Raw genomic sequence first — 5,144 nt, 5'->3', positions numbered from 1 at the left:
TGTATGTATTTCCTTCACCAGTTTGGGGGAGTTTTTCTTCATTATTTTCTCACATAAGTTTTCTATTTCTTGATCTTCCCCTTCTCCTTCTGGCACCCCTATGGTTTGGACATTGCCATGTTTAAAGTTGTCCCAGAGGTTCCTAAGCCTCTTCTCATTTTTTTAAATTCTTGTTTCCTCATTCTGTACTGATTGACTATTGTTTTCCTCCTTATGTTCCAAATCATTGATTTGGACCCTGGTTTCCTTCCCTTCACCATTAGCTTTGTGTGGATTTTCCTTTGTTTCATTTAGCATAGCCTTCACTTCTTCCTTTATGCATTTGCCGTACTTAAGCATATCTGTCAAGCCTGTGAGCATCTTTATCACCATATTTGGAATTCTGCATCTGTTAGGTTGGCTATCGCCTCATTGCTTAGTTCTCCCACTGGAACCTTGATGAGTTCCCCGTTTGGGCCATATTTCTCTGTTTCCTCATCTTGACAGGTTCCTGTGTTTGTTTGCCTCTGTGTCTTAGGTAGAGCTGTCGCTCCTGTTATGTTGTAAGGGGTGGAGCCTTAGGTTTTCTCATCAGTACAGGGCCACCTGTTTCACCACGTTGTGGTGCTGTATGTGGAGGAGGGATCTGAGAGGGAACAATATCGCTTGCTCAGCACTTGGCCCTTTTCCAGGCACTTCTCTCACTTTGTATGGGACTGGTGCCTCTCTAGTTTTTGCTCTGACTGTCCTTCCCAGAGTGGGTGGGTCTGCAGATATTCTAGGACTGTGGGGGCCCTTTAAACAAATGGACTCTGCTGAGAGACTGGCTATTTCTTCCTTCGCCCCAACCCCCATTGGTTTTCACAGTCAGAAGCAATGAGGTTTTATTTCCCCTGGCGCTGGGACTGTGAGCTGGGTGTTCTGATCTGGTGCTGGGAGTGCTCCCCAGTGTCCCTCCTGAATTTTCAAAATGTGTGATTATGCTTTCCGGCAGCGTGCTGCTGCCACCACTGCAGAGAGGTCTGCCCTGGCTCCGCCCCTCCTACCTGTCTGGATGAGTATTTCTTCTTTATATCTTTGTTTGTTGGACTTCCATGCAGCTCAATTTTCTGGAACTTCTTGTTGTCTCTAGTTTTGAGGTAGTTGTATTTCTTCTTAGTTGTGGAGGGAGATGCAGCGTGTCTGTCTAGGCCTCTGTCTTGTCCAGAAGTCCTATTCCTTAATATTTTTGCTGCATTTTTTTCAGACTGCATTTTGTTCTACAAGCCATACCATACTTAGGAGAGCTCATATTTAGCCCACTAAACAGTTAAAGGCCAGCCTCTCCCACACAGAAGGAGGTGTTCGAGGAAGGCCACCTGGCTGTTGTTTTTGACGGGCTTCAATAGTCATCATCTGTGGTAATTTATTATAATAATCTGCTAACTAAGATAATCTTTAAATCACTTTTTGTTTGTTTAGGGGTGTCTCTGATATAATTCTCCCCAAAGAGAATTAAGTACCAACATAAATGATTATACTATGGCTCTGAAACCAATCTTTTAGGATGTTCAGAACAGGAAGTTTAATCTCTCCTCTGATTCTACAGGGATTAACCTGTTTTTGAGCTCAATATTGCTTATTTTGCTTGCGGTTAAAGATGTGATTATAACCAGCAGGTTTAGATTTTAAAAAGGAAAGAAAAGAAACTACTTTTTGATATCGTCATAACCATCACCTATAAAACTGTAGTTTCTCCAGGTTCTTTTTTGGTATATGGCTAGGCAGTAAGTATCCCTTCAAGCATCTTCTTGGATATAATGCAAACCCTGGTGCGTTCTCATATTTGTTAGAATTTCTATAAGATATCATCAAGTAGAAAACTTTCACCTCATTTTCCAACAACTATCTAAGATCACTTAGTTTCAACTTGACTCCTCAAAATAGCAAAGAAGAACTCCCTCTCAAGCAATGTACAGCTCGTTAGACTCATTAAACCCCTGTACTGAAGCCATACTTTCCACAGCTTAACTTTTAGAAAAGTCAAATTATTCAAAAGGTCCTCTTTATGTTAACAGTTGGTAAGATTTTACAAGTGGTATGTGATGCATGGAACGGTTTTAAAAAATTGAAAAAATTCTTTTCTTTTTTAAAAAATTACAATGTACTATTTTTATATTTAGAATTAGTCAGGTGGACTCAGTTTAGATTATCCTGATTTTGTTGGCAACATCTAAAGCATCCTAGTCAAGAGCCAGTGGAACACATGCCTTCTTCTCTCCCTCAGGCCTGATCAGGGTGTTGACCGTGGCCACGTCAATGTCATAGAGCTTCTTCACAGCCTATTTGATCAGATGCTTGTTGCCCTTGACATCCATAGTGAACCCAAGCATATTTTTGTCTTCTGTCTTCTTCATGGCTAACTTGGTAGTCAGGGAGAACATGATAATGGCATAGCAGTCAAACTTGTTTCTCCTGGCGGTGCTCCTCGCAGGATAATTAGGCTGCTTTCAGAGCTGCAGGGTCTTCGGCCACCAGAAGGTGAATGATATGCGGATCTTCTTCTTCTCCTCCTCCTTCCCCTTTTTTCTCTTTTCCTTCTTCTCTTCTCCTGCCTCTCCTTCTCATCCTCTTCCTTCTTTTCCTTCTTCTTGGCTGTGGACACCTTTCAGCACTGCTTTCTTTGCTTCAAAGCTTTTGCTTTGGCCTCGGCTTTGGGAGGAGCAGTAGCTGAGAGAAGGAAAGAAAATGAGGATGCAGGTCTTTTTTTCCAATTTAAGACATATTTACTGAGCAGCCACCATGAGTAGCATATTGGTGATGGGGCCCATGCTACTTGGCTGCTAAGAGGAGTATGGCAGGAAGATCTTTGTTGCAAAACATATGCAAAAGTAATTCACCTCATTACAGCTTTAAGTGTTAGACTTTGAGCTTCAGAGGATTACACTTCCTACTCAGTTCAGACCTGGTGCTGTCAGAAGCAAAGACATAGTTGATGGATTCATAAGACATGTCCTGTACCTGAAACTGGGTCAAACTTTTCAGCTGCCAGCTGGTGCTCTTGGGAAAAGTATACTGCAAAAAAACCGCCCTTATCATCAGTATAGATTACATAAGGACAGGCAATGCTGTGGGGATCTGAAATGGTGCTGGTGATAAGACAGAACTGTCTGACTTTGAAGATTTGAGATCGAACAGAGTTCCACTAGGATCTTGTATTTCCTCACAAAGTCCACCAAATCCAGAAATCCTTCCTCAGATGAGTTGAGAAATGTCTCCTTCCCGATTCTGTCAGGAAGCAGATCCAGGAGTACTTGTGTTTCTTTTGGGAGGTTTTGAATCTCTGGAAGAGGCAATGCCACCTTCAGAACTATTGGGGTTTTTATTTGTTTGTTTGTTTCTAAGAAAGGTTCAAAGAAATATTTTGCTTGTCCTGTTATAGGGTCTCCACTGAGGTCAAGTCCAAGAAATATATATTTGGTAGAAAGGAAGAATTTTCCAGGAGGTTTAACAGTCTCCTTGGCCACTGAAGGGCAAGCTTTTCTGTCGACTGATAGCAAATACATAACACCAGTCTCCAAGTTTTCTTGTTTAGGCTGTTTTATACCCTCATGTACAGGTTCCATGTAAGTCTTTTTAGTCTTTTCTGCAGCATTTTCTTGTCTGGGTGTGTCCTTTAGTTCCAGATACTTGGTGTTATCATCTGAAAATTCTTTAATGACATCTTTTGTGACCATTAGAATATCTTCAGTGCTAGTAGTAAGCTGATGAATAATCTCCAACACTTGGAAACATTCTTCTAAAGTTCTTTTCTTTCCCTTATAAATCATAGTCAACTGATTATGAATTTTAAGAGCTGGCTTTTTAGCTATTAATTTCTTCATGGTATTAGAACTAATGGATCCATTCAAGTGAGCATGAAGTTCCATTTAGAAACCACTGCTGTTACAGAAACAGGGGAGTCCAAAAACAAATCCCCAGAGTTTGCAGCTGGGGGATGGGGAGAAGGAAGCAGCTTTCAGAAAGTCTCCACATGCCTGAGGCTGGTGGCTAGTGTCTTTTTTATGCAAAATGGCTTTAATGCATCCAAAGCCTCAGGTAGATGGGAGGAGTCTTGAACCAGGGGATGGTATGGAAAAAGCACACAGAGCCTATGGAAGGTTCTGTGAATGGTCAGAACTGTTTGCAACGCCCACTGCATCAGAGGACGCAGTCAGAGATATATAAGCAGCTGCGGACATTTTGGCTCTCTCTCGCTCTCTCCCTCTCTCCCCCTCTCTCCTTCTCTCTCGATCGTGCTCTTGCTCTCACGTGCTCTCGCCCCCTCCATGCGGCTTGGTGAAGGGGCCTTCTCCATGTGGCTTGGAGAAGGGGTCTCCAGGCTGCTTTAAGAGGCTCTCGCCATGCGGTTTTGAGAAGGAGAGGAGATCCGCGCGGTTTGCAGGAAGAAGGCAGTTTGCAAGGAGGCTGAGAATCCAGGCAGTTCTGCATTGAGAGCTGGAGGGCACCACAGCACAGAAAGGACCTCCCCAATCAGAAGAGCAATTGGCAGCTGCTGGTAAAGCTGAACTGTGTTTGGAAAGTAGGGAAACGGTTTCTCTAACTTTTCTAAAGCTAGCCTGGTTTGGTAGTGGGGAGGCAAGGATATGTGTTTAAGGGTGTTTTAAAGAACATAAAACTTAACAACAGAAATCCGCAAATAACTAAATCAGTATAACTGTTAAATAAACAATTCTTTTTCTTTTCACTAAACTCTGGTATTGAGAGTTATAATTCTGGCGGCGGGCAATCGGGCCCCTAACTAAAGAGCCTGTGGATTTGTTTTCAATTGGAGCAGCCCAGGGGTTCTGTAACACTGCCACTTTTTAAATTTTTTTATTCTCACCCAAGGACATTTTTTTCATTGCTTTTAAAGAGAGAGAGAAATATTCATACAAAAGAGAAACAGCAATATGTTGCCTTGTTGTATATGCCCCTACTGGGGATTGAACTTGCAACCTGGGCATGTGCCCTGACTAGGAATGGAACTCACAATTCTTAGTTCTGCAGGACAACAGTCCAACCAACTGAGCCACACTGGCCAGGGCACACTGCCACTCTTGAGTATCTTTTTGCCATGGGCCTGCAGAGCCAGGAACATTGGGCACAGGTAGTACAGTGCACCAGTGACAGCAGCACCCTTAGCA

At 42.7% G+C, this 5,144-nt stretch overlaps 1 pseudogene; it reads right to left on the bottom strand.

The window, feature by feature from the left end:
* Positions 1–2,877: 2,877 nt before the first annotated feature.
* On the bottom strand, positions 2,878–3,887 carry LOC150022561 (N6-Methyl-AMP deaminase pseudogene; annotated as a pseudogene).
* Between the last annotated feature and the right edge of the window lie 1,257 nt (positions 3,888–5,144).

Source organism: Furipterus horrens, unplaced genomic scaffold (assembly GCF_987537825.1).
Source record: "Furipterus horrens unplaced genomic scaffold, mFurHor1.1.pri manual_scaffold_1, whole genome shotgun sequence".
Classification (NCBI taxonomy): domain Eukaryota; kingdom Metazoa; phylum Chordata; class Mammalia; order Chiroptera; family Furipteridae; genus Furipterus; species Furipterus horrens.
Note: the sequence above shows the minus strand (reverse complement) of the source record. Positions and strands in the feature narration are given on the sequence as shown.